Consider the following 22,042-nt stretch of genomic DNA (forward strand, 5'->3'; position numbering starts at 1 on the left):
CTAAGATTACTTATTTAATTTCAAACCACATTCATAAGGATCGTTTTTTCTTAATCATCAAGTTTAAATTATTTTACTTTCAATTACTTAATTAGGTAGATAAGTGTTTATTAAGCCATGTGTTAATATTGATAACAAAATTGCTTTTACCAAATCTTTAAAAATACCTCCGGAATTGGCAACATTTACTTGTTCTCTTTGAATATTTGCATTTCCAAGAGTTCATTCACTCTCACAGCGCCCGGGGCTGGCTCAGACTGACTATTAGGCCTCCATAATTCCCTGTTATGATACCAAAAGTCCCGCGGGACAGCAACGTGTGAGACCGCCTTAAAATTGCAAAAAATCCAATGAGGCGTACTGAAACCAACCATAAAACCAACGGAGCAGAGCGTGAAGTAGCCTGACAAATTACGAAACCTAAAGTACCGGCAATTGATAAAGGATCCAAAGATGCTTCATTTGAGTATGCGGATAATAAAAAATAAATCTTTATTGCACCCAAACTGTTTGTCGATATGTATTCTAATGTAAGAGGAGGAAGGGTTCAAATTGAATTGCAGCTGATGGTTAGGGATGCGTTAGCCAAAATTCCTGATCTCTCAATCAGGATCGATTATTATTCTTCGATTTATGAGGCAGTAACTACCGCAATTCATGTTTGTTTGAAAATTTAACTGCCTTGTTTAGTGCCCGTTCCCTTATCCAAAACATTTAATGCTTTTCTTTTGTACAGTGAATCATTATTGATAAATATACTTTTTCCCAAATCTGGCAGTGCAAAAAAGATTTTAAGATTACATCACAAGACCTATTATTAAACCATCTTGTCTACATTTTCTAATTTTCTATAGGGTACTTATATCATTTTTGAAACATTTAATCTAAACGAATCTACATAACGCAGAAGTTTCCAACATATTGAGAGTAAAGCGTTAAAAAAAGATTTCAGGCAAAACTTTTTCTAAAGTTCTTTGAAAAATGCCATTCTGCAAGTAATAATAACACCCTGTTAACAAGTTGGTCTACTAATGTCGTCTCATGTGCTTGTTTGTCAGACTCGAGTCCATTAACATAATGTTCACCGTCATTGGCGCCATGATTAAATAGATCTTCTAGATCTAGATGTTTCATCAATAAACTAGTTCTTGAACTTGAGAAGTTCTATATAAAATTATTTATAATGTGTATAAAGAGTCGTGGTGGCGTAACGGACAACATCTCGGCTCTCATTCGCGAGGTCGTGATGTCATTCATTACATTATAATTAATTTGATTCCGGCGATTAACCTGTTAAAACTGACAAATTGTGCAGAAATTTTGTAACTTCACATAAGTAATATATAGATACTGAAGCTATTGTTACCTACCACACAGCAGTTAAAGGAATCGGTTTTAAAATTTATAAAAGGCAGGTGAGATACCAGGATTCCTCTCAGAATGACAGACCGCCTAAACCAAGCATTTATGAAAATATGCTAAACAGGTCACAAAATGTAACCCGATCTCAAAGTCAGGTCATCAAACATATTAAGGAGGCGACACATCGCCGTCAGAACAGTCCTCTTTGCATACTGATGTGTCGTCTGGTGTGGTCGGTGGGCAGTCTCCATTCATGATTCCATGAGAATTTAGTCTATCGCTAGGCAATTAATAATACGATTAATATCGTACGATGGCCCGGTTATTCTCGTCCGCGACAAGATTGGAAACTTGTCAATAAAATGTATCGTTTCTTTTTCTCGTTTTGTGACGCAAATTCCTTTTGTCGTTTCGAATGGTTAATTTTATATTTAGACATGTATGGCCTCACTTATATTTAATTGACTTAGTACCAACTCAATTTGTGCACCATAATATCTAGGGTAGAAACAAAACGACTAAAATACGAAACCAACTTCGGTAACCAACCAAAGGTAGAATATTTCCGAGCCATTATCATCTAGTTAGTTACTTTTATTTTATAGTTTAGCAAATATTGACTTAAGTAATAGTATATATTATTGTGAATGATAATTTGTATGAGAAATAAAAAAAACCGGCCAAGTGCGAGTCGGGCTCGCGCACAAAGGGTTCCGTAGCAGCAAAATTACAGTTAAATCAACCTATCTCAAAAACTATAAGAGATACTTTGATCAAACCAAAAATCGTTGAAAGAGTTAATTAGCATGCATCACCTCTATTTTTTTTAGAATTTTATACCCCGTAGTTATAAAAATAGAGGGGGGGGGACATACTTTTTACGACTTTGAGAGCTGATATCTCAAAAACCGTTCACTTTAAGAAAAATGTTTTTTAGAAAACTTTATATCATTTTAAAAGACCTTTCCATTGATACCCCACACGGGTATGTACATCGAAAAAAAAAAATTCATCCCTCAGTTACATGTATGGGGGGCCCCACCCCCAATTCTTTTTTTTACTATTTAGTGTCATATTTTTGTAGCGGTTCATACAACACATATTCCCATCAAATTTCATCACTGTAGTACTTATAGTTTCCGAGTAAATCGGCTGTGACAGACGGACAGACGGACAGACGGACAGACGGACATGACGAAACTATAAGGGTTCCGTTTTTGCCATTTTGGCTACGGAACCCTAAAAATAACTTCCGAATAAAGATAAAAAAGATAAAGATAAAAATTCTTTATTCGGTACACCACACAGCACACACCAAAAATCCACAAGAAAAAACACAAAAACAAAAAAAAAGAAAATAACAAATAAAAAACCTTATATAATATAGACTTATAAGTAATAGCGGTGTGTGTTGTCCAGCACCGAAAAGGCCCGCGCCTCAGCTTACACCGCTTCAAGTGAGGTGGCATCCACCCACCTGACGCGGCACTGATTTTCAGTCGCGTCCTTCCGTGACTATCTCCCATCTATTGAGACATCTGATACCTAAGTGTACAATATAATAATAATACGGTAATATTATAAATAAATAGATATAATACTTAAATACCAATAGTAAATACATATCATAAGTATATACACATGTATAGATAATGTAATAATATTGGATATAGGTAGTACAAATTTTTTATAAATAAAATTAGAGACAAATAGTGGGTATGACTGGAAAAGAACGAAGAGCCTTCGGGGTTTCAGCGCGCGAGCGAGACCGATCGCCATCGCTGACTTGCTTCAGCGCTCAGACCAGCCCGTGCCGTCCGGCTGAACACAACTGTAAGACAGTTTCATAATAATATATACACAACTGTGAGTGAAAAACGGACACAATGCACACTACATAAGAAGCATTTTCTAATGGCGGACTATGAGAAGAAAAATTAAATAAAGTAACATAGAAGCTTATAATCAAAGCATACAAGGTAAGAAATTTATGATGAGAACTATCTTAAGGGTCTGCAATAGGGAATCGAGGGTTGGCATTGTCATAGAATTATGTAGTAAATGATGCTCTACAGCCTTGAAAAAAATCACACAGGTAGCCGAAGAGTCTAGCTAGGTGCTGAATGATTCGAATTCAAGTAAATGATTATGGATAACTGTAAATAAAATTCAGAATATGACGAAAAACCAGAAAATCACACTCCCGTATTGTAACAACTGTGTCGTAATTATTAAGAATTTTCATATGATTTTTATCATATTATAAAGTTAAAGGCTTGGACTAGGCGCTAAATACCTTGTTTTTTAATAAACACAAACTTATTTTGTGTAAATTAATCCCAAACTTGAGCAATTTTTTTCCCTCAAATCTTCATACAAATATCTATGGCGGATTTCTGTGTTATAAAATCATAAACACAAGTGACGTTTGACTCAGTTGGCCGCTGGCCTCCAAAGAAGGGTCACGTCGGTTTAGGCAGCACTGACAGCTCGCGATCTTATCGTGTACAGATACAAAATCACTGCACATTGGTTGTCATTGCACTTTTTCAACTTTTATGACACCAACATAATTTGATTTGAAATTGAGGAAGCATAATTCTTCCAGTATATTCAATACATTAAAATATGTAGCCATCTTGTAAATTCGGAAGTCGTTTGTTTACATAACATTTATAACATAAAATGAATTATTTAAGTAGTAGGCAAGAGACCCGACGGCATGAGTCTGGTGCCATGGAAGAGGGGCCGGCTGCTGGTGTGGGACGCAACATGCGTGGACACACTAGCACCGTCCCATCTTCCATCTACCTCCAGAGAGGCTGGCGCTGCGGCCGGGCGGGCGGAGATGATGAAAGGCCGCAAATATGCATCCCTAGGAGAGGGGTACATGTTTGTGCCTTTCGGAGTCGAAACCCTAGGGCCGTGGGGACCGGAGACACGTCAGCTTTTTAAAGACATCAGCATCAGACTAATAGAAGTCTCAAGGGACCCTAGGGCTGGCTCTTACCTCGCACAAAGGCTAAGCATCGCTATACAGCGGGGTAACGCGGCCAGCGTCTTGGGTACCCTACCCGACAGTGGCAGCGATCTGGCCAGCATTTTCTTTTTAGTTTAATTTTAATTTTACATTAGTTAGTTTTAGTTAGCTATTAATAATAATTTAATTAAGAAGTAGTATGTAAAATGAATACATTAAATTAAATTAGATAGTGTGCAATATTCTCGTGACATTACAGTCTCGTAAAGGTCTGATGAGGAGCAGGAATATAGCGAATGGATCTAAGTGATGACAATACGCACGAACATTAGGTTAGGGATCAAAAATACAGTCTCTTGGTGCTGGTTGAGGTATGGTCTCGTGAGGATCTGATGAGGGCAGTAACACGGTGGTGGCTCAATTTTATTTCAAAGATGTTAATAGCTAAAAGCATCGAGTTTAGGCTATTAAGTATGTTTTTCAGAGAGAGAGAAAGAGATTTTATTTTTCCTCTGGATGTGTTAGGTTTACTAAGTTCATTCTGTTAATGGCATCAAGTTGTTATGTGTTCATAAGTAATAATTATTTATTAACAAAATGCTGTTGGTTCTCCACGAAAATGTAAAAATAAAAATAAAATAAATAAAAATAAATTCGTAACGTAAAATTGTCAATGACGGAATTTCTTCTATAGACAGTAGCCACAAAAAAAACAAACGATAGATGGCGTGGTTTGAAGATAAAGATACATTTATTCGACACATAGACAGCAACAACAAAAAAAATACAGATTTAAAGAAAAGAAACACATACTTATACAAAACAACAAAGAAATAAAAGGATACACATCAAAATAACTGGAAAAAATATAAGCCCCAATTTACTTGTGTGGGACAGGGAGTACCATAATATTTTTTTTGGGGTACTCCCCATCTATGCGAAATATCAGCTTGATATCTTTACCCGTTTCTGAGAAAAAGGGCGGTGACAGATGACAGACAGTCAGTCAGACAGACGGACAACAAAGAGATCCTATAACGGTTGCTTTTTTTCTTTTGACGTTCGAAACCCTAAAATTAAGTAAAAATATTATGCTGCTACCAAAAAATGTACTTACAGGTATTGAAAAAGCGGTATATAGTACTAAACAAATTATAAACAAACAAAAAACCCGACTGCACGCTAAAAAGATGAAAACAAGTCCCAGTGTTAATTGAAAGTATCGTAGGCGGGGACCAGCAGAGGGTTCACCATTTAGCTGAATGTTACTTAGAAAACGGCCTTGAGTGGCGGTCAAGTTGGTCCCCGCCTGCGATACTTTCCATTAACATTGGGACTTGTTTTCATGTTTTTAGCGTACAGTCGGGTTTTTCGTTTGTTTATAATTGTATTTTTTTATTTGTAACTTTTTAGTTGTTTTTATTTTATGAAATTTTACGTCAGTAGTTCATGATCATTTTTTATTTCAATAATTTTGGTGTTGTTATTTAAATACCTTCAATATGCATATTTTTGTAATGTGAAAATCAAGCCCTTTCATTTGATACCTTACACGGCAAAGTTGAATTATTATTTTTTCGATCATCACGTTATGTCCTCTAGAGGGCGCTATGTACATTTTAATGGAACGTCACATAGCCTATAACCATCGCGCCATCAATACGCTTCTAACAATACCTCATACATCAAAATCTATCAAGCCGTTTAGGCTACAGGAGGGAACAAAGAAACAGACAAACATACATACATACAATCAAAAAACATTACCCTCCTCCTTCGGCAGTCGGGTAAAAAGGAGTAAGACAGGGGGTCATTCTGAACTTTTGCTCTACGAGTTTTGGAAATTAACAAAAAAAAACCTTTTTCATAGAAACTTTGTTGGACATGGGACTTTTTACCATGGAAAACGAATATTTTTTTTCGCGAATTTGCAAATCGCGTAGAACAAATTTGTTCAGAATGACCCGTTGAGTCATCCCCTTTTGGCTTAGTATAGCCCTTTTGCGACACTATGTATTTACTTTGCTTTGTCGTCGGGGTTCAGTTGGCTGGAGGATGCCCGAAACTTATTATCTACACTTTAATGTAAGTACCTTTCTACAAGAAAATACCACATTTGTTTGAGAAAGCTAATCGGGTTCCGAGTATAGAGTAAAGTGGCACCCCTATTAATTTCTACTCTTTCCTGGTGCCTACCAGTGTAAGTAAGAATTATACTTACTTACCCTAAAATCACCCAAAATGTACTTGAACATAATTGTCAATAAAGTTGGCGAGTAAAAGTTTATCGACCCACTGTGCAAACTTACATGTGTGCGTGTCACTGCGTGTGCTGTGTGAAGAGCATTGAAAACCCAAAATTGGCGCGGCACGTCACCCTGTACGGGCCCTTAAGTACATGTAATAATAATATAAACGAATAGGTACATTAAGTATAAATTAAATTATATTGAAGCAATCTTTAATAGGACTACCTGTGTTATTTATAATTTTATTAAATTCAATATATATATATGAATTCATTACAAACCTACTAATATAATTCATGTAAAACGATTTCATTAATTAAACAGATGTATTTATTTATATTAAGATACAGTAACGGCTATTTTACACTATTCAATTCTCGCCAGTATGACACTCCAATTATCAGTAAACACATTCTTGGCATCCTTGAATCAGTGGACAAAGCCTTTAATGCGATTTGCAGAAAAACCTTCTCAGTGATATTGAATTCAGAAAGAGGATTACTCTTGCGAGTTGTAACGGAATAACACATGTACAGAGATATGGTACTTACCTCTACTATAATATTAATTATTAATATAATATTTTTTTGAATTCGCAGAGGAGTAAGGAATTCAGGTGCCGCTGCACGGGTTTGTCAACGACGTAGATAAACGTCACTTTACGATTCGTCATAAATACAGCTGTGATTGGTGGAAGACACGAGTTTATTGACGTCTATAACAGACCCGTGCCGCGGCTGCAGGAGGCTTACTCTAGCTTGACAAGAAACGGTCAAAAGAGACCTGTCATGCAACATAAATAAGTCATTATTTTGTTACATACCTACATAATTCAGTATAATGTCTGCAAGACTTAAATAAATTGGAGAAAGCTAATTCCTTTTCGCACCCAAATAAAAATAAATCTTTATTTGTTTTCATAGTAGGTACTTATCATGCTGTATTCGAGCACGATCCATAAACTATAAAACTTAAATATAGAATTGTACTCAAATGTTTTGCTTACTGTTTTATTTGGTTACTAATTATCTATAACCGTTAAATGCTCTTTAAATTTATACCTCAAACCATAACTTCAAAACAGGTATGCGCTACAGAAATTAAAAGGGTTATTTCCCAACATCGTAACACGAATGCAGCTCTCTGGAGGGTCACTCTACCCTGACGAAAAACGAATGAACGATAGCTTTCAGGCAATCGGTGCGTTTAATGTAACGAGATAGAGTGGTAGTTAGGGCAGCAGCACTCCGTTTTTTTTTCCTAACCTAGAGAGCCAGCAACTCCTTAGGCAAGGCAAGTTATTTGAGATCTTAAATATAATTAATGCAGTCAGTAATTGTGGCACTATTATTAATACTAGTAATTGAATAACCAAATACGATAAAGAAACTGTTTTTGTCGATGCCGTTTTAAGATATCGTCTATCTTTAGTGTACACTCTTTGCAATCGAATTAATCACCGACTTTGATGACTAAAATATCGATATTTCAGAACGAATAATGTTGCTAATGCTAATATTGGTTATCAGCTTAAGGATCGAATCGTTTCAAGAAGGATAAAGACCTTCATTTAGCCCTATATTTAAGAACTATTAAAAACCCCGTAAACATGAAAACAAATGAGGCACAAGCAAGCGATATTTAACGTGGTGACCCAAATAGTGTCTATAAAACTAATAACTCGCAATTAAACACTATTAGAACTAAAAATAGGTCCTTTTAACACTATTTAAACGCCGTTAAAGACCATCAAAGGGGAACTAAACCCCAGAATCGGATACAAGACAAACAGATTCAATCCCCTGACACCATTCCACAGAGTTCTGGTCGACAGTGAGCTGCCGAAGAATCTCACTTAATTCCACTGCAAAGCTTTGGATGCTCGTAAAAATGGAAAAGCTGGAAATGTCTGAAATGACATGTGGCTGTAACATGAGCATAAATTGAGCGAAGACACAAACTAGTGGTAGGTATGTGCTTGTAATATTGACGAAGCGAAATAAAGTAGTTGGTGGTCGGCTGATTGCAATGCGGTTTAAGGCGAAGAGCGTAATATCAGGAGAAATTTTAAATGTGCATTGTGATAAACGTTTGGCATTGAAGTCTTGTAGAACACGCGGTGCAAGATAGTTTATTTCTTGACATCTACTGATTAATATCACGTGCGGTATTAATAGACAAGTGTAATAAAAACATAGATCTAAGTAGGTAAATTCAACTAAATATCCACGCCACAGTAAAACACTCTATTATGCGAGGAACCTACTCATACCGTAACCGGACCGTAAAATTCCCGTTTGCGCGCTTTTCATGGACATGTCAAAGGCATTTGACTTTGTAGAGCATAGCATATTACTGGATAAGCTCTACAAGTATGGAATAAGAGGTAATGCCCACCAGTGGTTACATTCTTACCTGAGTGATAGGCTACAGTGTGCGGTCGTCTCTACCATAGACGCAAAATCAAAAGTTTTGACAGAATGTAGATCATCTTTCAGGAAAAATCTATTTGGTGTGCCCCAGGGCAGCATACTGGGCCCCCTTCTCTTTTTGCTCTACATTAACGACTTCCCTGATTCAATTGAAGATCCAATGATTTTGTTTGCGGATGACAGCGTCGCAGTTATACAGGGAAACGCTTCATCTTTTACCGACAAGGTTAATAAAGATTTAGTACAGATGGGAACTTGGCTAAAAATGAATAATTTAAATATAAATGTAGAGAAAACCAAGTATGTACAGTTTTACTATCCACAAGGGACTGCACAACCATTAGAAATAGTATACGAGGGGCAACTCATTGAACGAGTTGAAAAGATCTCTTTCTTGGGTATAATACTAGACCAACATGTTAATTGGAAGGCACACTGTCAAATGGTGTGCACGAAAATTGATAAATATGTGTTTGTCCTGAGAAGGATTGTTAATATTTCCACACTAGAAGCAGGAAAAATGGCTTACCATAATTATGTATGCTCCAATCTGCGCTATGGATTAATTTTGTGGGGCAATTCAACTAATATAAATCTAGTATTTCTAGCACAAAAAAAAGCCTTAAGAGCATTATGTGGAATAAACGACTCTACCGTATCATGTAGACCATATTTTAAAAAGCTAAAACTTCTCACTTTGTGTTCATTGTACATATTAGACATAACGTTATTTATAAAAAAGAACACTGGCCTTTTCAATCCAAAACCGGAATCTTATAGCCGGCGACTAAGAGACAGATTCAAGAACAAATTAGATCTCCCTTTTGTTCGCAATGCTACCACACACAAGAGTGTATATCTAATGGCTGTTAAGATTTATAATGCTCTACCAAAGGAAATTACGTCTTTAGCAGTGGGACGATTCAAACAGGCACTGTCCACATGGTTAATAAATAAATGCTATTATAATCTAGATGAATTTTTTAATGATAAATAATATTTTGACATGTTTTAATTTTAAGTTTTATTCCTACTGTTTTTTGATGCCAGATGCAATGTATAATAATATAATATATTTGTTTTGTTTTATTTGTGCCATTATAATTATTTAAGCTAATTTTTTTTGCATGTTATTGTTTAAAGAATAATGTCATTTGAAATTAATAATGTAACCATCTTTATGTTTATTTATATTTTCTTTTAATATTATGATTTTTAAATTTTGATATTGTACGCTTTGTTTAAAGCAGATTGTGCCTGTTCATCTTTTGTATACTTTATACATTGTATACTTGTCTAACACCTGCAACTCACCTGTGACCACAATCGCAATAAATATATGGTTTCAATGGTTTCAATGGTTTCAATGGTTTCATAATAACAAACGACGTGGAACACTTTTACGCCATTAATTGTGGTCGGTAAATCTTCGATGACTACTCACGTTGTCCTGATCAAAGTGAAAAACATTTGTCAAGAGAATTAAAACTGACAGGTGGTCGGACTGTGGTGGGTAAAAATAGAATTTATTGGGCTTCTGTTACGAGTCCAGTCGAGCTACTGTGACTTTGTATAGCCATTCAATTTGGAACGTGATTAAAACGTCGGGAGGTGTCAACGATTCGGGCGGAGGATCGTTAAAAGCGAGGTAGAACCGCGGTGTCAGGAACAATATCTCCGGTGCGGCCATCCACTTGTTTTGTTGGTGTCGTAAAACGGGAGTATTTTGACAGATTCAGTGCTAGTCAAATGTAGATAAACATAATAAAATAGTCGTAAACGCGGTGAGCCGCGCATAAGTAAGTTTTAAGACTTACGTATCATCCGCCCAGTCATTTCAGCTTACGGTAGAACTGAAACAATAAAATAAATCATGAATAGGTGTACTATTTTATAGTTTATTAATTATTTCCATGTCAGAATTAACAGCAGGTTATTTCAATTAACATCGTTATTAACAAGATGACAACTTATAATTTGTTAGTCACCGGCCCTGTGTTATCCGTTTGATTGAGTAAATCGTTTATTCCCGAGGTTGCGCTCAATTAAGTACATACAATAACGCCCGTGATCACGACTGTATCATTATCATTACAGAATGACAATTTCGGCAATTTTTCGGCTGCTGAATCATGAAGTTCAATGGCCTGATCAATGGCTTATTAGAATTGATCTTGTTTTGTATGCAAATGTTTTATCGGCAATCATTTAGCGGTGGCGGTACCTACACTTCAGCTAAACTAAATATATAGTGTCAGTAACATTAGTGACTTTCTCTAAAGAGCATGGAAGTAATAATACAACAGGAATGCGCACTGCACCAAAAAAACGAGCCGACAGAGATAGTCAGCACGGAGCCCTCCATCTCTTTCTATTTTTGGTGACCATAATTTTAGGTAATTCATGAGACATCACTTCTAATCTATCATGTCGCGAATAGGTGTCGATGGTCTCAAAGTCACCTATTATTCGAATAATTCGATTGCAATGTAGGTACGAATGTATTTTGGTGATATGACAATTGAGTAAACAAATGGGGTGAAGGTAAAATTTGTATAGGTTTTAATTAGAGAGTTAGGATTGACGTAAATAAAAAGATGAGCGAAATCAAACAACACACATTTTTGATTTGATTTTCAAAATTCTTTATTATCAATAAGTATAATGGTAACAAAACAGTACCTACAACTAAAATATTATACTATTTTATGACATTGTGGTTTACACACTTAATTAGGCTGCAGATACCTTTGTAAGTTTACAAATTATTTGACTTAATGCTATTTACATCGATAAGTATTTTAGTAACAGAGTAGGAATGTACTAACTCGACAACAGTATTTTAAATGCGTACGATCTCATTAGTGTTGAAGACCATTTTTTGCAGAAGATGACATGATTACACTAATTACTTATAAACTAAGTAAATGACACACAACACATTTTTATAATAAGTATAATACAATGTATTTATTGGATCTTCTTTAGTTACACGTTACTATTCTATTCTATTTTCTGTGGGGTAAGTAGGTACCTTATTAAATTAAATTAAATTAAATTAAATCTGTCCTTCAATACGCTCCGCAAGGTTAAAATATCTCAACCTAACCTCAATAATACTTAATGATACTTAGGTATAAAATAAAACAAAAAGTTGAATGGTCACCCTAACCATAACGTCTCTCACAACCAGTATAAACGTCATCCGTCATCTTGACAACTTCGGTCTTGTCGTAAAGTATTTAGAAAAACTACCAATATTTTTTATGAAATTATTATTCATACAAATACTAAATATTTCATTAAAATTACATGTTTATAATGATTTATTATAAATTTGTTTTTAAAAATGATATGATATACAGTAGTCTATGAGTTAATTTAATATTTTTTTGCATAGCTCTCTTCGTTCAAAATCTACTAAAGTTTACACAACTAAATCCTGGCAATTGTTAGAAAGAGAGGAAGGGCTCTGTGATAACCCTCTCTATCGGCTCGCGGCCTCTTTCACTTCAAATATAAATCTTAAGGTGAATTCGTTAGGTCTATTTTTGTTTGCATCATTTTGGTGAGTGCGCATTCCTGTTGTATTATTACTTCCATGCTAAAGAGTGATGACTGAAAGATGTCATAATACAAGTTGTCACGGAAAAAAACCTTTCATTCTTTCCTAACACACCATCATTAGGAATATAAGGCGACATAAACGACAATCATGTATTCTACTGCGGTGACAAATACGACGCTGCACTCGGCCAATAAACAACCAGTAAAGTGGACCACCTGAGTGCAGCAGGAAGGGCTAGTGCGGTATAGACGCTCTTCGTATACATACAAATCATGTCGCCAACACTTCTAAACCCCATTAAATCCACAACTTATTGTTGACCGTGGTTGTAGACGGAGAACTACATTGCTATACTAACAATATATTAGAAAAACATACGATTTTATCATCATAATATCACATTTTTTCTTTGCATAGTTTAAACTGCTAAACATCATGTTTATAAATGTCATAGTTTATCAGCGGAAGTTAACAGTATAAATATAATCCTCCACCGAATAATTTAAAAACAATGAAAGAACGGACTGGCAATGATGAATGCCAAGGAAAGGAATATTTAAACCGACAATTCGTATGTAAAAGCCGTGTCTCCAACGAGCGATATATTTGTCTTGTCCCTGCAGATGGCGCCACGGAAAAATTTGCACGAAAATAAACTTTAAAGGTACAAACTGGCTTCGGAAGACATGAGCAGACTGACGAGGCGTGACGCTATGTTAATACTGCCAAGTGTACCGATCGAGCAGTGAAATCGACTCAAATGTGTATGGCGCAGAGCTAGTGCAGCGTTTATGCCACTACTCGAACGGAGTAAAAATTCGCACTCCCAGTACAGGTTCCAATATATTTAATATGAACGTATCTTCAATCATCACATCGTCAAGTTAATCCTAGAAACTAGCAGTGACGCTGTAATTACACATCCTCTCTGCAACGATGGCTCAGGAGTTTCTTGCCTCCGTTCTTCTCCTAAGACAGAAAGAGCCCCTTATCCGAACGGAGAGAAGTTTGTAAAAATTTACGTTCATCAGAAAATTTTATATTTAGGTATGTATACGATGAATAAAAACATTTGACTTTGACGTCAGGTCGCCGTCGTCGCCACCACCTGGCACCTTAAAACTTAACGGTGACGCCGTCGAAATGGCCAATGAAAATGTAAAAGAGAATGCTTTCCTTATTACAAGATAGTTGATCGACGGCGGCGTGGTTACTGAATGTTAACAAGACTCGTGTCTAGCAGAGGAAGTGGCAGTCTGCGACTGTGATAGTACGGTTTAGTGGTATTTATGAATAATGTTATTGGATGTAAACGCGAATGGAGTGGCAAATAACTTCACTGAAGCTGTGTGGTCGTCTGTTCTGGGTGAAGAACGGAAATCTTTGATATGAGGAACTTAAGTTACGTATATCGTGATATAAAACCAGCGAACTGTATAAATCTTAAATATATTGTGACAATCGCATAAGCAGTATCAGTACTTTCAATATCACAGTGACTGATGATATTCTCATATGAAAAGAACAGATTTATATACGGCATACTCCTGCTAAAAGATTACTGCTAAGCTAGAAGCCTATTCTATTTCTATTCTCTGTGGGGGTGCAGGTGTAAGTATCTGCACGGGGCTCTTTCGAATGGAACCTTTGTGATCCCCAAAGCCTAAATTGTATAACATAATATCCGGGACCTTCGAGATAGCAGTCAAGGTAACTAAACCCTATTCGGTGTAACATCAGTCATCGGGGAAATCGATCAGCGGGGCAATTCTTGACCGCCTTTAAACTCCTCTGTTTATATGTATGCCAGTAGCGAATTGCCCAGCGATTAAGGTTTATGTTATGTCGCGACAATTTGACGCTACGAGCCTCATTTAGGGTTCCACTATCAAATGAATACAAAGTTTATGGGTTCCGTATGTAAATAGTTGGTGAGTTATTGGTCTGGGTGGAAGTGATAGCTAGCTACTTGACATACGTTTCATAGTTATGATGTCTTTATTAACTTTGCACATTGCGTTCAGTTATTTATCTTCGTAAAACTAGTGACTAATATTAACATTGCAGTTATATATTAAAAGTAAGCACTAGGAAACAATGAAGTAAAAGTTTTCACTGATTATTACAATGGTAGGTACTGTACTTGAGAAACATTCTGATTTATGAACTTTGTTCATTGTCATGTTCATAACTTACCATAACTTTCACTTGCCAATAAGGTAAATAATATTCATTTTGCGTTTTTTTATTAGTACCTGTTCTTCATCACACTTGAATATACTTAATCTGAACTACATACCTACGCGGATAGATTCCCATAATCTTTTATGAGGTTACAAAAGGGCTGCGCTCCGTCATATAAAATAATTATTTATTTTCACACTGTCAGCATATTGCAGGATCAAAAGATTTTTACTGTAAACTTACTAAAACCTGCATGCCGCAAATTTAAACTCTATTTCTTTGTGTTTATGATGAATTTGCTTTAAAGCAACGTGGAAGAATACGTTTGTAGAAATCGTTATTGCTAGGAGTGTGTTTATTAATATGAGTAAGTTTTAACAACGGTTTGGTTCCGTATTCGCGTTTCGCAACACAGCCATTTTCAGGGTAAATTCATTGGATTGGTATTATAGACCAGTCAATTAAATAGTTTTTTTGCCGTTTTTCAAATTTATTTTATTCATTTCTTTACACACTTTTACTAGTATTTTAGTCCTATTCAATTCGTGTTAGAATAAAACAAAACGAAGAACCAATCCAACTCAGCCTACTCAGTATAAAAGCTTTATAAAAGGTATTTTTTCCGCTAGCGGTCATGTATTAACACTTACGCAACAGAAAAAAATCTTTTTATAGGCCTCTGAGCGCGAACAAACAAAACATAATCAATTCTACAAACAGACGGACTCAGAACATGACAATTTTGAGATCACCTTGATTAAGATACGTAAATATGTACCTAATCAGTAAATCTTTCCACGAGGTGCAAAGAGTGGCCGATGTTGTAACGTTTACCCTACCGTGTTGGTTTGGACCATCTTGGCTGGATGTTTGCACCCATATTAATTTTTTTCACGAACAAGTTCTGAAAACGTATTTTTTTATTTACGTCCTATTTGTTTTGTCTAAATTGGTTTTAAGAATAAAAAATAGGTATATATTATACCACATAAAATATATTTTGTTTACTTACCGACCAAGATCGACAATAATATATTTTTTAATGTTTTAAAACTCATACCAATATCTTATGTGGGAAATTATTTATCTATATTCATTTGTAAACTTTAAAATGGCACACGTCCCACAGGACAGCTTGGGTCTACAATGCCGCAATTTCCTTTATACCTTTTTTGTTGTGAGTTCAATGTAAAAAAAATATACATTTAAACTTTTATGGTCTATTTGAATCAATACCATACCATACCAGTTTGTTATAGTTTGATAAGGTACATAAGTGCTTTCGCTAGTTTCGCTGCCCACTTCATAACTACCAAGTTGTTTGAACCGATCTTTAAAGTGCTCATTCGCAAAAATTCAGTATCAGTCAGTTTAGGCGGTCGGAAAGAGAAGAATTTTACAATTATTTTACTTTACTTTCTAACCAACACAACAACTCTAAACCCCAACAATGTTGGACGTCTCAAAATAGTCCAGTATTGAGGTAAGCCGGTAGTTTTCATCCCAAATATAGGCAGTGTTGTCGATGTTTGTATAAATGTTTCAGTGAAACAATTAGGGCCTAAACAAACTCAGTAAATTCTCCATGTGGCACCCGGCAGCACGCGCCCACGAGTGTAAGGCATAGTTTACATTTTGGATAGTAATAATATGATTCTTATCTGTTCTCCCTCATTTTTCAGCTCTTTCTCAGCGAGGTAAGCTAAGTTCGGCAAGCCAAGCGCTTTTCAAATTTATTGTACTCGATAGGTCCCGAGCCGTATCGCCGTTTCAATACAATTTAGTTATAATTTAGGTAATTATGTGTTCACATATATGAGAAATTATGTTTATTACCGTTTAAAATTTTACCTAGTTTATTTTTCATGTCAAGGTTGCTTACTTCCAAGTATTTGCTAAACAGAGATCCCAAATATGGATTAAGAACATAAATTATAGCGAAAATACGTAAATGAAAGCTTCCATGCCTGACCAACATTCAGTCCAGATTGTCGCAAGCAGCCAGTGTCATGTTATTAGTATTATAGACTAGATATTCTCTCTACTTTGCATATCAAAGTATATTATTTTAACATATTCTTCTATTAGTTTACAATATCATGTGGGTGTGAGCGCCAGGCAACCCAAATATAGTTTCATGCCACTAAATAACCGACTTAACATATGATTTTCACACTAACTTTACATTAGGGACGCTGTCAACCAATGCCTTTTACTAATCCCGTGAAATAATGGCAATAAAATTAAGTCTTAGTAAATTTTATTGAAACAAAACCTTGGAACGAATCTAGTTAGCTGATTCAAATGAAATGTATTGCTATGTAACAGTAAACCTTATAGTGTATTGAGTAAAGTATGATTTTGCGTGGTTGAAGAGCCTGTGGTAGGTAAAACATGATATAACATAGTTTTAATGAATCTAATCTGTTAAGTTACGAGACAGTTTAGGTAAGTAGTGTGGACGGCACAGCGTAGATCCGTTCCAGTGGCGCAAGCGCGCTGTTCGGGATTCATTTTTCCTGCGACTTCCTCAACCAACCAAAATTAAGTACTTAACAAAACAAACATATTCTACTGAAGACATCGTCAACAGCGGTTATCACTTTTCACAATATTCGTGGGGCACCTAAGAATAGTAGGGTTACTCTACCTATACAAAAAAGGAACGAATAAAAGCTGAGCTCTCGAGCAATTGGTTCGCTAAATTCGTTGTAAGTACGCAACGAAGCTTTCAGATTTTCAATTCTTCTTCTTCTTTCGTGTCAGTGAAATGCGATTTTTTATATTTGTCCAGACCAAAAAGAAGCAACTTTTCAATTTTAAAAGTTTTATCGCTCTGTCAGATTAGTTTATGGCACTATAATTATCATAGACCTACTACCTCTAGACTGGCAATCGCCGTGTGCACTATTCTCTTTCTCACTTAAACCATAGATGTTGCCGACAAAAAAATTAAACCTAAATATGGGGAAATTTAACTTTATTTTATTTTATTTTATTATATTGGTACACAAACAGTTATAAGAATACAGAGTTTCAAACATATACAATATGAGGTTACATTTCCTTCCTATAACCGACGAGAGTGCACACTTCAGTTTAATTATTAAATTTTGAAAATATTAGCTAAGAGCTAGTTATCACTACAGTATAACATGCAGGTACGATAATTTAATAAAAAATATATAAGAATTAATATAGCAACCTGTAAATAATTAGTTATCAGATATTGACAGTTTGGCAAGTGCCCTTTTGAAGGTGGAAAGTGGCTGTCCCAAGATATCGATAAACTTATTTTCACTAACGAGATCATTGTACAAGCGGCATGCCCTGTGCAAAGGATTGTAAAAAGCAGCATTTATTGTTGTGGAAGGTATTCTAATCATAATAACAAAAACAAAACTTGAGTATATCGTCGGTTGATAGGAAAAAGACACTAAAGGCTAATTTTTCAATAGCCAGATAAAAGTTTTGCTGGGAAATAATTTTGATGCTGTTGCGTCTCAATGTTTCTCAATGTTGAAAAATCTGAATATTGAAAAATCTGCCTTAGTGAGTTTTTCCTGTCAACCGACGATATAAGAAAAAAAACTTTACTCATACTTATTTGATTTCAATATAATTGTTTAATATACACAAACTGAGTTGATTGTATGATTCATTGTCTTCGTCCAATCGAAACAATCCTCTTCAAAATGTGCCGAACACAATTTTTGTATGTTTCTTTGGTTCCCAATTTGTGCGACCGGTAATGTCTATCCATTTTCTTGAAATTTTTTTTTCTGTCGGAAACCTATGAAGCAGAGATAAATGGATGAGCATGAGCATTATAATCGTGGGCCAAATATGTGATGGGTTTTTTTTTAAAGGAAACACGTATTTCGTATCAAAACAATAAACTTTATATTATACAGAAGAAATCACACATAGAAGAAAAAAACGAAACGAACGTTTCCTCACAATGAGAGGCACCTCATTTGAAAGAGGAGAATGACTTCTACAAAATACAATCTTCACAAAAACCGAATTCGTGCGCCCCATTTGTAAACCCAACCCGAGTCCGTTACAATTTCTAGTGTTTTCTTTGCATACTATAATATTTGTGGGTAAAATAAATTTTCAATAACTTGCAACACCATGTGATTTGTTATGATATGGTACCTCGTAATTTTTACTTAAAACTGATACTAAAAGACCTTACAGTATTAAAATTAGTATCGTTTTATATTAAAATCGAGCCAATAGATAGTACTATGATGAATGTAAGCTTGTTAAACTTGATAGTATCTACTTACATGTGAAAATATATCTCATCCATCATTCCATCGTGTTTTCGTTCAATATGCTCTATACAACCGAACAAAATCCACCCACCCATGTCACACACTCGTTAAGTGATGATAATAGTCTAATAAACTTAATAAACACCCACAAATCACTAGCAAATCAAAAATAAATAGCATTTAGAAAATTTTGTTGTAACTGTCAGCCTTTGTTTGGCACAGATTTTTCATTTGTTTCATTGTTTGGCACAGAGAACTGACGTAAACAGGCGCCTCAGCAAAAAGGACAAAAAACATTTACAGCTTAACGTTTCTTTCTTACGCTTAATGTAGCTAAGCGTCTCTTTTTCGCAATGTCAGAACTGTCACGATTATACCCCTGTGATAATTATGTAGAGATGCAGCTTTCGTACTATATTAATGACAGACGTGTGTCTGATACCAAAGGTCAAAATGTTGATATATTTTAATAATATCGTCTGCCAAAAGTGTCGCATGAAAATATTAATCGACTTATATCTAATCCGGCGCCGGCGGCGACAGCTTTTAGTTTTTATTTTTATTACAATAGGTGTTCATAATAAAATACTACATACGGCGACCGGTACTAAACCCTTTAATATTAAAAACCGGCCAAGTGCGAGTCGGGCTCGCGCACAAAGGGTTCCGTAGCAGCAAATATAATTTACAGTTAAATCAACCTATCTCAAAAACTATAAGAGATACTTTGATCAAACCAAAAATCGTTGAAAGAGTTAATTAGCATGCATCACCTCTATTTTTTTAGAATTTTATACCCCGTAGTTATAAAAATAGAGGGGGGGGGACATACTTTTTACGACTTTGAGAGCTGATATCTCAAAAACCGTTCACTTTAAGAAAAATGTTTTTTAGAAAACTTTATATCATTTTAAAAGACCTTTCCATTGATACCCCACACGGGTATGTACATCGAAAAAAAAAATTTCATCCCTCAGTTACATGTATGGGGGGCCCCACCCCCAATTCTTTTTTTTACTATTTAGTGTCATATTTTTGTAGCGGTTCATACAACACATATTCCCATCAAATTTCATCACTGTAGTACTTATAGTTTCCGAGTAAATCGGCTGTGACAGACGGACAGACGGACAGACGGACATGACGAAACTATAAGGGTTCCGTTTTTGCCATTTTGGCTACGGAACCCTAAAAAGTACATTAAGGTGCCAATCGGCAGCTGGCGACTAGAGGTTGCAGAAGACGACGACTTGTCACCACGTCAAACTGCAAACTCACTATTACTTTCTATGTATTTCTATGGACATTTCGCCGAGATTCATGTCGCTAGCCGGTAGCCGACAAAGGAATCTCATAGAAACATATTATATACTTACTGAAATTCGTTGTGAGAAACTTGAAGTACTTATCGTTTGTTTTCGGGTAAGATCGGTTTGCATGAAGTTGGTTAACATTTTCAAACCTTAAAATATAGATGAAAAACTATCAAAAACCGCGAAGTCTCTCTAACTAGCTAGGTACAATATATTTCGTATGTTTTCAATTTCCTTCCGACATTATTAACGGGAATGTTTTAAGTTAGGTAATTTAAGCTACCTATTTCCGAGGGAAGAGGTAAATCTTGTACAGATTTGAACTTTTAGTTTATTTTCGTTATCGTAATGCGATGCAGGCCAGTATTCTGTCGATGGCTTGTGCAGCGATTGCGAGGTTAAGCAACTCTATATGCGGTAAGACCTTGGATGGGATTTTTTTGTATTTTTTTTTATTTATGAAGGAAAAGCTCGACGAATAAAATGGACGATGGAAATAATTTCCAAAGTTAGTATTTTCACATGTTTATAAAAGTCTCATTTATATCGTTTCAAATTAGTGAAAATGCTAAATGAGTGTAAGGAAGAGTGCACTTTCCAAATATATCTCAGCTGCATACTTGAACAGTAGTGGACCTTCACATTGGACCCTATTTTATTCAATTTTTTTTTGTTCTACGGAATATCGGAATACTGGTTCGGTTGATCACCTGACTATTTCTGTGCCATGTAACTCACTAATCAAGTAATCAAGCTCTATATCAAGATTTTCATTAATAAAAAAAAATATTCAATTTAATACAATCTTATAATACTTATTACATACATGCAATAACCTCCACTATAAGCTTCGTCAAAATGTAATATTAACATTATATTAAAATAATAAGTTCCTTTGTTAGTTATTCTCGGTCTGTATGTCTGTCATAGTAAACCTTTGCAAATTATTTTAATGTATTTCTTTCTTAATTTTGATCCATTTGTACAGTGCAAACGAGGACAGCGCCGCCGCACTCGTCGCCAACATCGTAAGACGATTACCGCCAAAATAATAACCACATAAATCGTCTACCTCTCACACACAACGTAAAGACGACTTTACAGACTAATTGTAATAAACTGACTGAAGAAAAATATTTGTGGCTGGCCGAAAATACGAGACGGCTTTCCGAGAAAAAGAAAAAAGATCGAAATTCGAAACATGTTAGTCTGTGACACGACTTGATGTATTGTCTATGGTCTTAATGAGATATTTAGTGGGAATTTTGGGGAAGAAATATTGGCTAGCGTTGTTTCATTTAACTTTGATGAATAAATTAGATTATGTTTTTCTTTTAGGTATACTTTGCGCGGTAAAGATGATGCGGGTGACATCTGTCAGCTAGGAAATTATTGCTAGATTGGCTAGTAGTTTGTTCCTATTAAAGATCAAGTCACCCGATACATCTTATCTTAAACCGTGCAAATAATATGGTATTTAAAAAGTTGAATCTATTGCTTGTAATAAAAGTTTGACGTAAGAATAAAATAAAGTAAAGGAACTCTTCCTAAAATGGAAAGCACCTATAGAAATGGCAAACCAAGTGCTCAACTACCGAAGCTACAAATTATAAAGACAGAATATTATATTATGTGTTAGGCACGTTTAATAATATTAATAAGTAGGTACTT

The 22,042-nt window shown here is 35.3% G+C and overlaps 1 protein-coding gene across 2 annotated transcripts in view; it reads right to left on the minus strand.

Annotated features, from left to right (window-relative positions):
* Positions 1-22,042, minus strand: part of LOC105388630 — a 152,091-nt gene that overhangs the window by 112,684 nt on the left and 17,365 nt on the right. For both annotated transcript variants that reach the window (XM_048628818.1, XM_048628822.1), the window contains exon 2: positions 10,841-10,876. The gene's annotated coding sequence lies outside the window, so the exon portion shown is untranslated. The remainder of the gene's footprint in view (positions 1-10,840; positions 10,877-22,042) is intronic.

Source organism: Plutella xylostella, chromosome 21 (genome assembly GCF_932276165.1).
Source record: "Plutella xylostella chromosome 21, ilPluXylo3.1, whole genome shotgun sequence".
Taxonomy (NCBI): Eukaryota; Metazoa; Arthropoda; class Insecta; order Lepidoptera; family Plutellidae; genus Plutella; species Plutella xylostella.